Source organism: Elephas maximus, chromosome 10 (genome assembly GCF_024166365.1).
Source record: "Elephas maximus indicus isolate mEleMax1 chromosome 10, mEleMax1 primary haplotype, whole genome shotgun sequence".
Taxonomy (NCBI): Eukaryota; Metazoa; Chordata; class Mammalia; order Proboscidea; family Elephantidae; genus Elephas; species Elephas maximus.
In genome coordinates, this window is record NC_064828.1 from 50,976,430 (window position 1) to 50,996,687 (window position 20,258).

Sequence of the window (20,258 nt, forward strand, 5' to 3'; positions counted from 1 at the left end):
TTATGCCCCAAGTAACACAGCAAATAATCCCCTTTGGCCCTTGTTATTCATTGCCTTTGAAATGTGGAACAAATACTTAACGATTCTTTCCTTCACTATCTAGCCAAACTTACTCATCACTCCTCTTAATCTCATCTCATTCAGTCACTCTAATTACCCTTCCGTGAACTCCTCCTTGCTATCTACACCACGTATCAAGAGTTCCAAGCAAAGCGTTTCACTAGAGAAGTAAGGTGCCTAATAGATAAGCTCTGGGAGAATTTCAATTTGAATAATAGCAACAAATTAAAAATAGCTCTTTTAAATGTTGAATTGGCAAAATATATATATATATATATTTTTTTTTTACAACAATAAAAAAATAGCTCTTTTGTCCACCTTTAAAATACGTGCTGTATTGCCAGAGCCTGTAGAATTTGTTGCCCATTTAATTTCACAAAGGAAACAGGACTCTCAAATTCCTCTCCATTAGGGCAACTATTTGCTGTAGATTTTCCTTAGATATACCTGTTCCCTTTGTGCTACTCCTTTTGATGTAGGTATAATTAAGCTGATCACAGCCCCATTTGGCCACTATTTTCAAAAAAAGCAATCCAGAAGCCATTCAAAATGATCGCTCCGTGTACTTTTCTCCCTACTCAGCCTGAAGATGGTTGTGTAGCCCCAAGTCTCACTCTGTGAATATTAGGGAAGATTTTACTCTTTGTAAATCTTCATCATCCCCTTCTTCTTTCACCAGAATAGCTTCTTCTACAGCTCTGTAGGATCTTTTTAAAAAAAAAAAAAAAAAATCAGTCTTCCCTAAAGCCGCTCAGGAGGCAGAAAAGCCTGTCTCTCTTCCTTCCCCACCTTTGCTCCTGTGACCACTTTCCCTTCCCCAAGTGCTTCCTCTCAGGCAATTTAGCTTCTGAAGCTCACTAGGTGGAGGTCGAATCTATGGTAAGTTACAATTCTCTATCCCGTCCAGATTCTCAAATTAACCGGATCAAAGGAACTTAAGGGGGGAAGAAGTATATCTTTAATCCTTTTTAATAATTCTTAACTTCAGAGAAATAAAAGAACATGTTGTGGTAAGTTTGCCATTGTTACATAAAAAAAAAAAAAGATGTGAGATGTATTTTTCTTGAGTTTTTATGACCAGGTTAATATTTCAATTTGTATTTGGAAATTTTGACACTCATAGTGATAATTGTTGAGAACTCAGTTTGGGAACACCCAACACAGCATGTGGAAAGAGACAAGAAGCAGAAATCTCACACATTGGTTCATTTGAACCTCACAGCAATCTCGGAGAGTCTTACAGGTGATCAAACTAAGTACAGATGGCCTGCTCAACTTATTAATTATGGCTGCAGGTGAAAGGAAATCTGCCCACTTCCGTGCAATGCTTCCCAGTAACAGACATACTTTCACAACTGTTCTATTTGGTCGCAATCAATAGCACAGACAGTATATATAATTCAAAATTTACCCCATGGCAACTAGTTTATATGTGATTCATATAAAAGTAGCCACCATTTCTGATGGTTGAATAGGTTAAAAAAAAAAAAAACAGGCCTTAAATACTTGTCCTCTTCAAAGGAATGATAAGATATAATCTCTTGCTTCCTACCAGCCTCCCTGTGATGTAGAGAAATATTTTTCATAAATCCTATTAGGGTGCTGTGGCAGACATTCCTGACTGGCTTCCATGCCATGATTTCCAATCCGTTATTTCTAATCATCTTGTCTGAGTAGTCATAGGAAAGCGTTTTGACCAAGTTGATTTTCATTTTCCTGATACAGATGCTGCGTGCAATTTCCTTCCTTCTTCTTCTTGTTTTAATGTGGATGTAATGGTTGGAGTCAAAGCAATCATCTTTCAACCATGGGGGAAAGGCAAAGAAAATCATAGTGACATGGGCCCTAACATTGTTGAGCTGATGAACCTATAACAAACTCTTTTTGTTTAAGCCACCACATTTGAGTTTTTGTTATTTACAGCCAAATATGGAAACCCTGGTGGTGTAGTGGTTAAGTGCTACGTCTGCAAACCAAAAGGTCAGCAGTTAAAATCTGCCAGGTGCTCCTTGGAAACTCTATGGGGCAGCTCTACTCTGTTCTATAAGGTTGCTATGAGTTGGAATCGACTTGACGGCACTGGGTTTTGTTTTGGTTTTGGTATAGCCAAATACATTCCTAACTGATCAGGAACAAAATATTTTAAACTACAAGCGTTAACTCATTGCCATCAAGTAAATCTGACTGATGGCAACCCTATAGGGCACTGCAGCACTGTTCCATAGGGTTTCCAAGGAGCAGCTGGTGGATTCAAACTGCGAACATTTTGGTTAGCAATCTTACCTCATAACCACTGTACCGCCAGGCTCCACTACGAGTATTCATTCCTTTAAATGAGATGGTGTTTTAGCAACAGATGTCCACCTGAAAAACAATCTAGATCAGTGCTATCCAATAGACTTTCTGTAATGATAGAAATATTCTATAGCTGGACTGTTCAATTGTGTAGCCACTAGCCACACATGACTAGTGAGCATTTGTAATATGGCCAGTGTGGCTGAGGAAGTAATTTTTTTAATTTTATTTTATTTCAATTAATTTAATATTAAATATAAATAGCTACATGTGGCTAATAGCTACCATATTGAGCAGTGCAGATGTAGACATTTTGTTGAGTCTTGACAGGTATTTGGGATGAGAAACTGAAAGCTTGCAAAAGTCTACTTGAGATGACTGAATTATCTTTTATTCAGCCTGAACCCAGAAAAAGCATACAGCAATAACTTAATAATTCCAGTATTTGCCAAAGGAGCCAACAATTTTAGTGGTTTTTACACTGTATACCAGAGAAGAATCTTCTGCTAAAAAGTTACTTTATGGTCCTGACCTAAAATGTGATTGAAGTATATGTCTTTTGAGTGAAGAAAGGTAGTAAATACTAAGGGTGAGAACATAGAATGCTGCTTCAATTTACTGAAAGGACCACTCCAAAGCACTGACACACAGTAACAAGTATTCTTAAGTTATATTGAGAAGATAAATTCATTTCTTTTCATCCAGGTTATCACCTTTATAAGGACAGAAGTGGGCAAGGTCTACTTTCAACAAAGCATGTCTTTTGTGTATTCCTAATCCATTTCCCAATTCATCAGGACCTCTCTGTTCCATACTGCAAACCTTGTTTTCCTGATTATATCCACTCACCACTTTGATAGTCCATCCTATGGCTTTATTTCTGATTAGCTGCACAAAGGTTAGTGCACAGCTGCTGTCATGGATTGAATTGTGTACCCCCAAAATATGTGTCAACTTGGCTAGGCCATGATTCCCAGTATTGCACGGGTATCCTCCATTTTGTGATTGTAATTTTATGTTAAAGAGGATTAGGTGGAGTTGTAACACCCTTACTGAGGTCACATCCCTGATCCAATGTAAAGGGAGTTTCCCTTGGGTATGGCCTGCACCACCTTTTATCTCTTAAGAGATAAAAGGAAAGGGAAGTGAGCAGAGAGGAGACCTCATACCACCAAGAAAGCAGTACTAGGAGCAAAGCCCATCTTTTGGACCTGAGGTTCCTGCGCTGAGATGTTCCCAGACCAAGGGAAGACTGACGCACCTCAAGGATCTTCCCTCAGAGCCAACAGAGAAAGAAAGCTTTCCCCTGGAGCCAACACCCTGAATTCAGACTTCTAGCCTACTGGACTGTGAGAGAATAAGCTTCTCTTTGTTAAAGGCATCCAATCGTGGTATTTCTGTTATAGCAGCACTAGATGACTAAAATAGCTGCTAACCAAAATGTTGGTGGTTCAAACTCACCCGGCAGTTCTGCTGGAGAAAAGACCTGGTGATCTGCTTCCATAAAGATTACAGCCTAGAAACCTATAGGGCAGTTCTACTCTGTCATGTTGGGTTCCTATGAATTGAAACCAACTTGACAGCGCCTAACAACAACAGAAATAACAACAACAGGGAATGTTTGATGGGTGACTCTTTACAGTTGGTATCTGCCTACATTCTCTTTAACTCTGAAAGGAGGCTCTAATTTGGTAAAATTCAGATGAAGTTGGAAAAGAAATGAGTAAGGGAGCAAGAGAGGTTGTGGATGTGATGTGCTTAGTAGTTGGGGTTCTGAGGCCTGTACAAGTCACATGTACGAAATTATCTCCTTAGCTAGTGAGTCGTACATGGTGCAGAAGGCGTAAGTAGAGGGGGGAGGGTGGAGAGGTATTAATCACTTAGAAAAAAAATCTAGAACTTAAGTAGTTTAATAACAATTATTTCATAAAACATTAGGCCTGAAAGAGACACTAAAGATAATTTAGCTCAACACTCTTTCTGTATAGATTATAAAACTAAGCCCCAGAAAAAAATAGCAGCTTGTCCAAAATCAGTCAGTCAGTGGCAAAACTAGGACTGGATGTAGGTCTCAGGTTCAGTGTTCTTCCTTGATGCCATCCTAGTGTGAGGAAAGTCTGCATTCAGTTTTTCTGACTTCTTTTGGAAACTACATTGCAAAATGCTTATAAGTCACAGATTTTATTCAAAAAGCTAGATGTGTGTTCCTGTCTAAAATCCACCATTTAGTTTCTGTCCTTAGGCAATCACTTAACCTGTCTGAGACTCGGTTTCTTCATCTGTAAAATGGTGGTGATAATGGCACCCTTTCTGTCTTCTAGGATTGCCTTAATAACCAAAAATGACACTGCATGAAATTCTGCTTTGAATATCATGGTGCTTTATCATTTTAAGGAAATAGTGTTTCAGTTTATTGTAGCTGAAGGTTAAAGTCCATTTTTTTATTACCCACGATGGCTTTACTCTTGAAACAACCCCTCTGTATAGAGATAGATTTTTTAAAAAAAAAAAAACATTTTCAACACAAACTGAGCACCTAACACTAGCCATCTCAAAGGAAAAGACCCAGGAACTTTTGGAGAGGTTTTAATGGAATAGTTCCTTGCATCTGTGTTCTTGCTGCTCATGTAAAGTCCCTGCCTCTGGCAAAGGAATCAGAAAATCTGCAGCTCATCTTCCCCCTTGATTACAAGATGGTGGATAAATGGTCAGATACATCTGTCTTTGGGGGCGTCAAATAAACATCTATTGTAAGTTCAAGCCAAACCCTTGGAAACCACTTCTAAACAAAGTCTAAGAAATCCCCTCCTGAAGTCAGTAAACCCTCAGCTAACCTCATTTTCCTCCTGGGGAATCAGCCATAGGAATAAAGCTATTTTATTAATTCCCCAGATGCCATATGAAAGGATTGTGAGCACTGAGTTCTTTACTTCCATGTCTGCTTTTGATTTGCTACTAAAGAATTTGTACAAAATTTGTGTCAGGCGATTACCAGAGAAGCCACATAGCAGCCATCTCTGGCATTCTTAATATTTTACTGTTACATTTACTCGTATGTATACATTTATGCCTTTTACTTTAAAAATCAGTAGGAACAATGGAACTTTGACAATCATAAGCAATTGAAATCAAGGTAGCAGTTACAGAATTTTACCAGCTTGTACTTCCAATATATTTTTGCATTTTATGTAGCTATTTTAAAATTTTAAATTCATGATTCATGCATACAAAAATGATAAGTGATAAGAGTTTGGTTTTTAATATCATTATACACATTAACTAGAATGCTTCCCCAGAAAAATGGATTCTCTACATGGAGAAGGGTCTTATGAGGTGGTGAATCCATTGCATAGGCCTAATAAATCTCAAAAAACAGTATTTATTAAATGAAGCCATTGGTTGATAGAACATTAGCAGAAACTTCTTTTCAAAATAGACTTTCTATTAATATCTAAAAATTTCTTGCATTTCTTCTTATAAATAAGTTAGACAGGAAGCCCCTAAAGCTGACTGTGTCAGTTATTAAGTTACTGTCTCTCAGGTTCAAACTTAATTGTGCTTCGTGATGCTGGGGCTAGGACTCTGCGAACCACATTTCTACATTGCCATCAGATCCATGTTAGACTCTTCTAACATGAGGCACTAGAGAGAGAATGCAAGGCTGGGAGAAGAAAAGACTTAGCTTGTAGTTCCTGTGAGCATCACCTCCCAGCCATGCTGGACAGCACCCCCCAGCCATGCTTCGTCGCCTGAGCAGCAGAGAGCCTTCCCAGCAGTGGCTGAATCAGCTTGCAGTTTTTCCAGCCCTTGGAGAATCAACACCATCCAAACAGTGCCCCCTCCTCAGAGGCCCCTATCCCAGGCCCATGGAGTTCCTCCCCTGAACTCAGAGACTCTAACACCACCAAGTTGCTCCTCCTTCTCAGAGATCTGAACTTCAATTCTGCAACTTTCCCTCCTCTAAGTTTTAATAATTCCAACCTCTTCTCTTTCATGGAAACCCTGGTAGCATAGTGGTTAAATGCCATGGCTGCTAACCAAAAGGTCAGCAGTTTGAATCCACCAGGTGCTCTTTGGAAATTCTATGGGGCAGTTCTACTCAGTCCTATAGGGTCACTATGATTTGGAATTGACTTAACAGCAGTGGGTTTGGGTTTTTTTCTCTTTTGTTTACTTAGCCCCATGGGTGGCTCTTGCTCCTCAAACATTAACATGTTTCAGAATCACCTGGAGAGTTGATAAATCACAGATTCATGGACTCCAGTTCCGGAGATTCTGATCCAGTAAATTGGAGCAGGGCATGAAAATTTGCATTTCTAACAAGTTACCAAGTGATACTGAGGCTGCCAGTCTTGGATTTGGTTTGGATCGTATCTCTGGACTTGAAGGTAGTACTGAGTGTCTAGCCAAAGTGAAATGGGATATGAATAATCTGTGATATGCAGTAATAGTACAGTTAATCAATTCTCACCTCTCAGTGATTGTGATGAAGTGCATGGGGGCCCAAGTGGCTGCTGTACTTGACCACTATGGCAATGGGTTAATTACAAGGACAGTGGTGCAGGATGGGTTCTTCTGAGTGCACTGACCTGATTCAATGAAGAAAATTAAAATCTTGGATCTTGAAACTCTCATTTTAAGTCGTGTCAGAAAACAAAAAAGTTTCCATGACAGCCTTAAAAAACTGTCTTGTTTCTTTTAGCCACAAGGTTAATATTATGAAAAAGCAAATACAAAACTTAATTTTGTGATTTGCGGAATTATAACATAACTAGAGTTCATATCTACTCAAAGTTGCTCTTGAACATTAGGGCACTCATAGGAAAGTAATAGGGACATCTGATTGAGCATGAGTGAAACTAAGAATTTTGGAAACTCGTGACACCCTGAGTCTCTCTTTCCGGTGGAGGAAGCTTGCTCTCCTATGTCTGCAGAAAGTAGCCTTCCCTTGCTTAAAAAATCCTGTAATAACCTCACATAGAACAGTCCCCTTGGAAAAGGCTCATCATACAAACCCCTTATTGCTACTGGACCTCTAGACTAGATCTCTGTATGACCTGGGAAGGGGGGCAAGTATATGTCTGAAACGGGAGCAAATTGTTTAAGCTCCAAAGACTGAAGGGTCCTTAAGTCTAGAATGAGAAGTTAGAGATGTCCACTGCAACAATTTCTCCAGTAATACAACAAGAATTAATTGCAACATCTGTAGAAAAACTAAAATTTTCTAAATAGGCAAGGGTGTATTTTTTTTTTTTTTTTTTGCAATGGGTACAAAAAACCAAAACCAAACCCACTGCCATTGAGTCGATTCCAGCTCATGGGGACCCTATTGGTCAGAGTAGAGCTGCCCCATAGGGTTTCCAAGGAGCACCTGGTAGATTTGAACTGCCAACCTTTTGGTTAGCAGCTGTAGCACTTACCCACTATGCCACCAGGGTTTCCTTGCAATGGTAACTATCTTAAAACCAAACCAAACCTGTTACTGTCGAATTGATTCTGATTCATAGAGCAACCCTGTAGGGTGGAGTAGAACTACCCCATAGGGTTTCTAAGGAGCGCCTGGTAGATTTGAACTGCTGACCTTTTGGTTAGCAGCCAAACTCTTAACCACTAGGCTACCAGGGTTCCTGTAACTATCTTAAGTTCTGTAAATTTAAGTAATAGCCACTATGTTTTACATTTTGTAAAGAAAGAAAGGAGAGTATGGGAAGCAATGATCCAAAGTCAGGAGATGGAGGCTCTGATCCACCTGGACAATATGATTTCTAGGAGCCCTGGTGGCACAGTGGTTAAGAGCTCAGGCTGCTAACCAAAAGGTCAGCAGTTTTAATCCATCAGTCACTCCTTGGGAACCTTATAGGGAAATTCTACTCTGTCCTATACGGTCACAACAAGTCAGAATCAATTCGATGGCAATGGGTTTGGTTTAGCTGTAAAGTCCTGTGGCAATGTGAAAGTTTTGCTAGGCCAGGAAAAAAAGCAGTTAAGCTGAACAAACTCCTTCCGCCTCTAATCCCAATGCTGTAATCAGGTTAACTTCTCTCCAAAACTAATTAAAATCACTGGCTCTTTTAGGACAACTTGATCTGCATATCTGACTCATTTTCTTGTAGTGGTAGAAATGGGAAGAAACACAAAAGAACATAGTATGCCCCATCTGTATGCAAATCACCAAACATAAAGCAAAGCACTTAACACCAATAATGTCAGAGTTTTTAAAGCAAGTAATTTCCTTTCTCCGATACCATTTTCAGGAAGCTTATCAAAACAGTCTTGTGCAAGTTACTTAAGGCCTAAGAGGCTTTTCCAAGGAAATGGCTCCCATATTAATATAATTCCTTCAACTTTTGAGCAGAGAAGGGCTCAGAGAGAATCTCTGGTTGGGAAAGACGGCTGTACAAGCGATCCTTATTCTCTTCAGAATCTCCATCACCTCCTCAAACCTTTCTCACAGTTTTGAGACTGGCAATTTCGAAAAGACCTATATATAAAAACCAAAAGAAACCAAAAGGAAAAAGTGCACATTGCCTTTCTGGCGATAGCTAATTCATTCATTTATTCATCGGCAGTCCCTACTCCACTCCATACATGTTTCAAGCACAAAATCTCCATTTCAACTCTTAGGCTTTCCTCTTGTCTATTCCCTTCTTTCCTCCCTAGTCACAGTGTAGGGTAGGAGTGTGAGGCATCCAGACCTTCTGAGGAAATGAGTGATTAGTGGGTTGGATGTGCAGTGCAACTTTCATCTTTTCCAAACAGCCCATCAGCCACCATAAAGACACAGGAGCTCAAGTCTCTACCCCTCTTTTCTCAATGGCTGGAGCTATTTCCTCATAGCTTCATTCTTGGTCTCGGTGCCTAGGTGGCACAAACTGTTTGAACACACCCAATGGAACAAGGAAGAAAGGGCTGGTGATCTGCTTCCATTAAGATTACAGCCAAGAAAACACTTTGGAGTAGTTCTACTCTATAGCACATACAGTTGCCATGAGTCAAAACTGACTCTGTGGCAACAAGTTTGTTTTGTTTTCACTTCACACAGAAAAACCCCTCAGCAAATAACTCTACAACTGTGCAAAGTAACTTTTAAAAGTTTTATGGATTTTAAAAATTCGGGAGCACTCACTGCTCATTCCCTTCCCCACTGCATCACATGGCAAGCAGTGCGCATCCCAGTCCCTCCTTCAGGTCCTTCGTGCTTTCTGAGTCATCACTGTCACGCTGCACAGATGTAGCCAAAGGTGTAAGTTTCTCTTAAACTTGAAACAACAACATTCATCATAGTTCCAAATCCTTCCTGCAGTCTGATGCTGGGAATGACATGCGACATTAATCTCCTCTTCCCTCTAGGGTTTGCCAAAGATCAAAAACACTTTTGACTGTAAATGGCTCTCAGTGTTGCTACATCCGGAAATTGTCCTTGGGCATCAGGAAAAATGGAAAGCTCACTTTTTCACTCTGGGAGCCTTCCTTCTGAGAGATAAACTGGAAAACACCATTTCGAAAGGCACATTCAAAGATGGACAATCTGGGAAGGGAAAAATATAGCTGCTAGGAAAAGTAAACAATTCTATACTTTGGATCTTTGAAAACAAGACAGAAATACTTTACCAAGGAACAAACTTTAAGAGAAATTAAAGTCGTGGAAACCCGATTCGTTGGCACCCCTCTCATAAAAGGAGTGTGGAGCTGTGGGTTTTTTGTTTTTTTTTTAATGTTGCCTTTCTGTCATATAAAAATTGGGACATGGATTTTATTTCTTCATAATGTACCTATAGGGATTGCATTGCAAGCAAGTCCCACTGCTTACAGAATAAAGGCCAAAGTCCTTGGTAGGGCTTACAGAGCTCTTCAGGATCTGCCCCAGCCTGGCCGTATTACCCCAGCCTCCCACATACATAATTTGCCCCAGCAGTACCAAGCGTCAGCAATTTCTCTCATCTGCCATATTGTTCTTTCAGGTCTTGAGTGCATATTCCTTGCCATTTTTTGAATGCTCACCACTCCCACCCCACTGTCTAGTTTACTTTTATTTCTCCTTCAAGACTCAGCGTAAGTGTCATCTGCCAGAAGTTTTCCTTATTCTCCTAGGTTGAGCTGATCTCTCTCTGCTGTCTTGGTTTTCTGCACCCTCCATGTTAAAGCACACACTTAGTGAATTTAAGTCAGAAAGTCCCCTAATGGCACAATGGCTTCAATCCATTATCCCTCAAGGACTATTTACAGAGGTTTTTGTTTGTTGGTTTGCTTTTTAACTGTACCCATAGTAGGCTTAAGGCAAAGATGAATACTCAGAAATAGCTTTTTAGGGACGGCATAATATCAAACCATTAAAAAAACTAATTTTTGTATATCTTAAGTTACACTAAGGTTTATATTTCTCTATATGTCTTTGAAGCAATTCACCTTATAATTATTGATTTATAAATGTACAGAAACTTCACACCCTTGGAAACAATATTTCTAGTTTAAATTTTTATAACGTACAGAAAACGTAAGCTAATATTTAAATGAATCCCACAGTGAATCAAATTTATAAGAGCAATCATAATCTTATATACATTATACATGCCTGTAGATTGTACTTTCTCCAGGAAGGAATCTTTCATACAATCAATTACAACTGGATAGTTATAATCACACACACACACTAAAAAAAAAAAAAAATCTGCCAGAAGGATTGGAGTTGCATTAAAAGGAACACACCTCCTGTTTGAAGTATACCTTAAGCAGGAACTGTAAGATAGAAGGAATTTGCCTTTTTATGGAAGAGAGTAAATAATAAATATTGCAATACAGTGTGACTTCATGGTCATCTGTAGGTAAACTTTCATGAATTATATATGACAGTGCATTTTGCCTTGCTAAACTGAAGAAATATAAATAGTTTCTTTTTGTTAAAATAGAAAATATAAACCAGTAAGTAGTAGGAGAGGGTTATAAATTTTGTGTCATGGGGATGTTCGTGCATTTGGGATGAAGTGTGGGGGTGAGACGGAGATTCTAGATGACAACTTAAGAAATCTTTTCGAATTAGAAATAAAGGCCTATTTCATTGAATTAAGCAATTAGGGATCACCATGGCTTCTAAGGAGAAAATTGATAAAACCAAAACAAAGATAACTGTAAATATAAAGAACATGAATGAGGAGACAGATTGGCCAGAGACTGGTTAGAGATAAACCCATAATGGGGATGGATGGTGAAAGATGAGCAGATATGAGAAATATGGCCAGAAAGTACTCTAGAGACTTTTTGCCAGAAGGAAAGATGCAAGGATAATTCCACATTTATACTTCAGGAGGCTTAGGAGCCTAGTAGCCAGGAACACTAAAAATAGCTTAAAGGGTAGGAGAGCACCCAGGATGTATAGATTCATTATTTAAAAATGTCAGTGCTTCTCAGAATATTACATGAATTTATTTCAGATCCAATAAAAACCCCTAAGGACATTTGGATGGTGAGGAGCAGAGATGATGTGACAAAGTCATCCTCATAATCAGCTGGAATTGGTGGAAAGAGGCAGCAAATTTTTTTAAGAAACAATGAGAGACAAGTTTCCCTCTCAACTACTAGTGGTTTTTATAGTGCTAAAATAATGAGAAAATGAGAAAAGAAAGATATGTATCTGTCATAGGAATTGGGAGATATAATTAAGCAAAAGAATAGAAACCCTAGGAATAATCTGTAGTACATGTAAAAAGATGGTGTATAGTTAAGTGGCATTTCAAACCAATGAGCAAAGATTTAATATTCAGTAAATTGTGCTGGGATAATTAGTTAACTATTTTAAAAGAAAAAGCGAGGTTCCTCCCTCAGGTCGTATGCCAAAATGAATTCCGGTTGGGTTAAAGAGTTAAATGTAAAGCATGCACACACGCTCACACAAGTAACAAAATACGGTGACTATATTGTTTAAGAAAGAAAGAGATAAAGAGAACTAGAAGGATCTTACCTCAATATTAGGGGATAATTAGCCCTAGATTGAGCACTGCTCTGGCCCCTGCTAAGAAAACTTAAAAGCAAAAATATAGACTACAGAAAGGACTTTCAAAGTCTATTACAAGAAAATAAACGACCCAATTAAAAATGAGAAAAAAAAAACATTTGAACAGACACTTCAACAAATAAGATATTGAGAGGGCAAATAACCACATGAAAAGATAGTCGACATCATTATTCATTAGGAAAATGCAAACTAAAACAACAATGAAATACCATTTCACATCACTAAAAAACAAAAACCAAAACCAAACAAACTGCCCTCAAGTCAATTCCAACTCATGAGGACCCAATGTGTGTCGAGCAGAACTTTGCTCCATAGGGTTTCAATGGCTGATTTTTCAGAAGTACATTGCTATGCCTTTCTTCTGCAGTGCCTCTGGGTGGACTCCAACCTTTCGTTTAGCAGCCCAGTACACTAACAATTTGCACTACCCACTAAACCAAAAAAAAAAAAAAACCCGTGTCCATCAAGTTGATTCTGACTCATATTGACCCTGTAGGGCAGAGTGGAACTGCCCCATAGAGTTTCCAAGGAGCATCTGGTGGATTTGAACTGCTGACTTTTGGTTAGTAACCATAGCTCTTAACCATTATGCCACCAGGGTTTCCAACCACCCACTAGGATAACTAAAATTAACAAGACAACCATATCAGTTGTTGGCGCGGACGTGGAAGAACTAGAACTCTCGTACACTGTGGGTGGGAACGCAAAATTGAACAACCACTTTGGACAGCTTTGTGGTTTCTTAAAAGTTAAATAGACATCTACCACATGATCCAGCCATTCCACTTCTATGTATTTACCCAGGAGAAGCACAGGTCCATACAAAAATTTATACATGAATGTTCATAGCAGGTTTATTTGTTATGGCTAAAAACAAAACAATGTAAATGTCTATCATTAGATAGGTGGTAAACTTAGTGTATCCTTACAATGGAATACTACTCAGCAATATATCCATGAAACAACATGAATAAATCTCAAAATACTCCTCCTGAGCAACAGAAAGCTGGTTGCTTAGACATGGAAGATGGGGAGAAGGGGAGGAATTGCAAAGGGCATGATGAAAAATTTGAGGATAATGAATATGTTCATGCAATTTATTGTATATCAATCATACTTCGATAAATCTGATTTAAAAAGGGGTTGTGCCAAGGCAAAGTACATGATTATTATGTAATGGAGAATAATATTTTGTACTACACATTTAATCAGTTTTCTTTTCTAAATGAGAAATAACTGTAAGAAAGAAATCAGGGTAATTTGTAGTGAAAAAAACCTTAGTTGGTACAGAGCTAGGAAAGGACTCCAATTGGCACTCTTATGCTCCATGAGCCTTTGAATGTTTCAAACCTGGTGAGGAAAAAAAAAAAAAATTCTCTGTAGCCTATAAAGTACATATAAATTACAATTCCTCCTGCAGGTCACTCTAAGTTTTCATTTGTTATATAAGCATATTTGTAAATGTATAAATTGTATCTGAATGATTTGCATAGTACAAGGGTACTTAGTAACCTTAAATAATACTTGTTTCGAAATGAGATACAAGTTTATATGAATGTGCTCAGCATAGCTGTCTGGTAACAAAAAGCATGTAAGCGAGGTCTCATAATATTTGAATTTCCTTCCTACCACTGTGTGGAAAACCCTGGGCGGAATCTCCGCAGTGGCTATATAATTAGATTTTTATGTAGTATGTATACTCAAAACAGAATTTAGGTTTATGCCCAACTGTGGTCAGTTGAACTAAAAATAATGTGGTGCTGGTGATATGGAAATTTATCAAAATTGTCAACAGTCTTAAAAAGCAAAGTAACATCTATTTAAGCAATTTTTCACTATGGATATCTAATAACCAGGTTTTCTTGGAATACTAATGTGGCCGTTATTGTACAAACGTGGAGAAGCTCAGAGATCTATTCCTAGATAATAGCCAAGAGAATATATGTTTTCTGCTGTAATCAGTACATACTGTAAATCCACATGCTGTATTGAACATTTTATTCTCTACCTCTTCTTGCCTTCCCTTTTCCCAAAAAAAAAACAAAGAAAACCAACATACGATAATCTCTCCATGTTTCCTCTCTGCCTCCTTTGCTCTGATAGCGCATATCCTAGCAGAGCAGTAGGGAGACTCTGACTTGAAAAACCGAGGAGCTCCATATTTATGGGCTAACCTATGATTTACCCAAGCCCAGTAGTTTGAAGAGGGAAAATGCTCAATAAATATGTATAAATAGACATATTTACAACTTCTATGCACTTCAGGTTTGTTCCTAAGATATTCTGAAGCATTTCCCAAATGTGCTTTGCTAAGCAAATATTAAGTAATACTAAGCCTTTTGCTCTTCCCTTAGGCAGAAATTTTCACACATTACAAAAAAAAAAAAGGAGGATAATGGCGTTAAGGCTGCTCCCGCTCTGGCCTAGCAGAATGTTCTTTGCAGCATTTTGTGTTTACAATTGGCACATGATAGAGTCTTCAACCTTGTAAAAACCTCAGCCTTTGTTCCTGGTGCCATTTGACTACATGTGGATAAAAGGAAGAAAGAAGAACAAGAGATAGAGTGCCAGCCACTATTTTGACTTTCTCTTAAAAGTAGCGTGTTTCTTTTTTCTGGAATTGAACTCAAATCAACATGATTTATAAGGAGCGCAAGATCTTTATGAGGGATGAAATGCAGCAACAGTTTACAAAATATGATAGTAAGGTGTGACTGTTATATATTGCCACTACCCATCTGTCAGTTTGTCAGACTGTGATGGTTGCGTATTGCTAAGATGCTGGAAGCTATGCCTCTTGCATTTCAAATACTAGCAAGTTTACCTACGATGGACAGGTTTCAGCAGGCTTCCACACTAAGACAGAGGGAAAAAAGGCCTGTGATCTACTTTTGAAAATTAGCCAATGAAAACCTTATGGATCACAGCAGAACAGTGTCCAATATCGTGCAGGAAGAGGAGCTCCCTAGTTTGGAAGGCACTCAGAATACACAGTGGCTGTAACAATGGACTTGAGCATACTAACAAACATGAAGTTGGCACAGGACCAGGCAACGTTTCGTTCTGTTGTACTTAGGGTCACCATGAGTCGGAGCCAACTAACAACAGTTGTGTACTGAGCACTTAATGAGTCAGGCCATGTGCTTGTATCCTGAATGCATTATTAGCTCACGTAATTCTCAAAAAGCCCAGTGAGGTAGAACTACTGTTACACCTTGTGATGGATTGAATTGTGTCTGCCCAAAATGTGTGTCAATTTGGGTAGTCCATACTTCCCCATATTGTGTGATTGTCCACCATTTTGTCACCTGATGTGACTTTCCTATGTGTTGTAAATCCTACCTCTATTATGTTCATGAGGCAGAATTAGAAGCAGTGATACTAATAATGCATGACTCAATCTACAAAATTAGGTTGTGTTATAAGTCAATCTCTTTTGAGATATAAAAGAAAGAAGTGAGCAGAGAAACAGGGGACATCATACCACCAAGAAACAAGAGCCAGGAGAACAGCATGTCCTTTGGACCTGGGGTCCCTGCACCGAGAAGCTCCTCGACAGGGGAAGATTGATGACAAGAGCCTTCCACCAGAGTCGACAGAGCGAGAAAGCCTCCCCTGGAGCTGGCACCCTGAATTTGGACTTCTAGCCTCCTAGACTGTGAGAGAGTAAATTTCTCTTTGTTAAAGCCATAGTCTTTTGGTATTTCTGTTATAGCAGCCCTAGGTGCCTAAGACATACCACCTATGTTACAGACAAGAATCTGAGGCAGAAAGAAACTTCTCAAAATTGTCTAAAATCACAGAACTAGCAAATGGTGGGCCTAGGATTTGAACTCAGTTTTCTTTGAATACAGAATCTAACCATTAAGCAATAATACCTCTAAGTAACTACTTACTCAAATATTTATTGAGCACCTATTACATGCCAGACACTGTATTATGTGTTAGAGAACAAAGGCATTCAACTGATGCTCAAGATGTTTGCTTTCTAGTGAGAGAGAGGCTGTTGTATCTGCAAGTACAAGATAGTTTGATAGGCAGTAGATGGAATTTTACCCAGGGTGCTACAGAAGTATAACTATTTGCTTGATTAAACACCAATTTTATTGGTAAAAATGTCTACTTCTACTATCCTTTGCCTCCTTCCTCTGTATACACACACTCTCTCTCTCTCATTCTTTCTCTCAATTAAACACACTCTTTGGGCTAGTTCTTCCTCTGCTCAAGGGTGAAATCTCAGGAAGACCCCATAACTTTTTTCTGACTACTCTCAAGTAATAAAAAGCCCTCAGGTCACTTTTAGCCAAAAGAAGTTTCTCTTTCAGTGACTGAAATGTGTGGTGCAGTGTAATAATACAGCCCTGGGAATCCATAACCAAAATCCCAACCTACTGCTGTGGAGTCAATTCCGACTCATAGAGACCCTGTTGGACACAGTAGAACTGCCCCATAGGGTTTCCAAGGGTGCGAATCTTTACAGAATCAAATTGCAATATATTTCTCCCACCGAGCAGCTGGTAGGTTTAAACCGCTGACTTCCCAGTTAGCAGCTGAGCATTTAAACACTGTGCCGCCAGGGCTCCTGGGGACTCTATGTCCCCTCCAAATCCCAGTCTCACCCTGGCATTTGTAGTGGCCCACCTCATGGAGACTATGTTGGGATCATCACAGCTCGTCACCACCACCTGCAGCCCCTTTGAAGACTTGCTCCAAGGATCTTTCTTTCCTCCGCATAGCCCACTTAGGAAACACCACCGCCCCTGCCTTTGGGGATGTTTTCCCCCAACACAGCTGTAACAACGGTGTGGGGGAGGTGTCTGACCTCCTCTAACTTCACAAGGGGGAAGGAGAATCAAGATCAACACTCAAGGCTGATTCCTATGTGGCAGAGGTCAGACATGCCTACTCTCTCCTCCATCTTTACCAATTCTGACAACAACCATCCCTCTCATGGCACTCTCTACTTCTCTGTTTGGTTTTATAATTCATTGCAATGGCCACACAGAACTCACAGGCAATACTCATGGTTATGGGATTTATTAGGGAAGTAACAGTTACAATTCAGGCTCAGGAACATTCAAGATATAGTTCTTCCATCAGGATAGCCTTTTTTCAGCTGTGTTTGTAGGTATAACTCTCCCTAGCCCTGGGCCTCTGCCCAGAAGCAATCAGCTTTCTAGCTCTATGGGCCAAGAAACCCATCATGCCACCTCCTGCTGTCAAGTCTTTGCTGCTGTGTCTTGCTGTTTTCAGGATTACAGCTCCATCACTCTGTCTCTCGGTTTCCTGGTTCCAGGAGCTTCTCAGCACAGGAATCCTGGGTCCAAAGGATACACTCTGCTCCAGGCTGTTCTTCCCTGGTGGTGATGGGATTCTGTCTTTCCTGCCTCCGGGGTGGCTCATTTCAAGCTCAATGGGATGGCAAAAACTGACCATTTCCTTTAGTGGGCCACAATTACCCTATCACATAGTCTTGCCTGTCTTAGGCTGGGTTCTCTAGAGAAGCAAAACCAGTAAAGCATGTAAGTATATATACATAGAGTGAGAGAGATTTATATCAAGGAAATAGTTTGAGCAGTTGTAGCTGGAACATCCCAGGTCTGTGGATCAAGATAGAGGCTTCTCCTGATTCACGTAGCCACAGGAGCTGGCGAAACCAAGACCAGCAGGTCAGAAAGCTGGGCTCTTGCTCACAGGCTGTGAAGATTGACGAATTCCAAGATTGGCAGGCCAGACTGCAAGGCTTCTCCTGATTCACATAGTTGCAAGGGATGGTGAACCCAAGATCAGCAGGTAAGCTGCTAGCTCAAGTCCCAAGAACTGTGGGTCAGATGAACAGTAGCCAGCTACAGAATCCAGGGCAAGCAAAAAGCTAGCATGTCTGCTTATATTTGGATGAAGGCCACACCCCCCAAGAAAACTCCCTTTCAACTGGTTGGCTACTCATGGCAGATCTCATCATAAGAGTTATCACGTATAAACACTGAGAATCATGGGCCAGCCACTCTGACACATAACCTTAACCATCACACCGCCCAATATTTTGGGTGGGAGTTATAAGACTGTGGCTAGAAAGGCCACACAAAAGCAATCCACCCCATCACAACAGCCTAATGGCTTCTCATCCTCAGAGCTCTTAGACCTGAGGAAGGCACCAGTCCACTAGGTCACCCAAATAGCTATGTCAAGGTCTCCCTCCCACAGACTTGAGATGAGCAGAAAGCACCTAACTGTCCTTTCCCACGGTGGGGGCAGGGGAGTGGGATACCTCAGAACCCCAGCAACTCAGTTTTTCTATTTCAATACTTTCATACCCTGGATGACCATTGCCTTGGCATGTCTACATAGGTGATCTAGCACCTTACTTCGTAATAAAGGAATGCTTAGCAAATACTGCTTTTGTTCTCAACTTGTGGCACCTCAGCCAAAACCAAGAGAGAGTATCATTTAACATTTCAGAAACATAAAGAAAGATGCTCACAAAAACGAGCAACACATCACACAGTAAAAGTTGCCTGTCTTTATACAATCATTCGTTTTTATTTTCCATTTGGGAACATGGATTTGCTTTGTAATTCTGACTTTGCCCCTGGAAATGCTTTGTGAACATAAGCGAGTCATTATACCTCAGACTCCTTAGCTAAAAAGTACAAAATTCTATAAAGCTTGTCGAAAAGCTCCTCCAGGAAAATACGGCTCTGTCATTTGAGGTGCACCTGACAGAGTGGCTATTCAAGCCTCAGTTTTCTTGGCCCAGCAGATGAACAGCAGGCTAAAAACTACCCAAAAAGCAGCAGGAACATCACCTTTAAATAAACAACAAAGTGTCAGAGCTTCCTAGTTCCTGACATCCTCCAGGAGGAACTTAAAATTCTCATCTTTCCAACCTCAGCCACAAGTCATTCCCACCGCCAGCCTGACCTTATACCCAAGTTTGGTCACTGAGTGTCAACGTTGTTCTCTTTGCTCGATTCTTTACTTTGGAAACCTACCTAGTGTATGCATTCATCCAGGGCTATTCTCCTCCCAAAGACAAGAATCCACTCTAAACTCACACCAGGTGTGAGCACCCTGTGGTGGCCAACTGCTCTGAAGTCATTGCCTCCTTATTTATGAATACCCTGTGCTCCTGGAACCACTATCTCCCCCTGCCTCCATGAATACCACCTCAGTACAGCCTCCCTGTTAGCTGTTCCCAAACCCCAAGACAGGACACAAAGTTCGCTGCCACTTCATCACAGCTCCTGCCCCACGCCAGGATCCAGTGGTAAGACAAAGAGTACACGACTCAAAGTATAGACATAAGTGCCAAATGAGGCAAACTGGGCTAAAGTGTTGTTTATAGTGTTTCCTTCTTTACTCTTCTAGTTCTAACGGATAAAATTTTCTCCAATGTTTTATATGGCTCATCATAGAGTTACTGCCCTACTTTGATTAAGATGAAAATCACATCATTTCCCAGTCTGTGCTTAGAGCATAGGTACCACAAACATAAAGTAGGCAATGAATGTTATTTTAAGACATTTGCTATGGGAAGAGCAATAAAAACAATTGTGTTATGAGTTTAGTGCAGATGTCCTGAGTCCAATATTCTCAAAAGGTTTTGACAGCATTCAGAGTAGTATGAAAACACTTGGCAGTGGCATCTCAACATTTAAATATTTTGTTCTTTTTTTTAGGTACCAGCCAAGAATAAAAGCGTCTTCATGGAAAAGCTACTTGAGAAGTTCTGGAAAGCAAATTTTTAGCATTCAGACCTTTTTTCCAACATAGAGTTATTATATGAGACACTGGTGTTTAGGAGTTTACAGCTGAAGACTGTAGGCGCTGGGACAATATAATCTTCTCCAAGAACTGATCAATGGAGTAGAGAGCTAAAGGCATTTTCCACCTC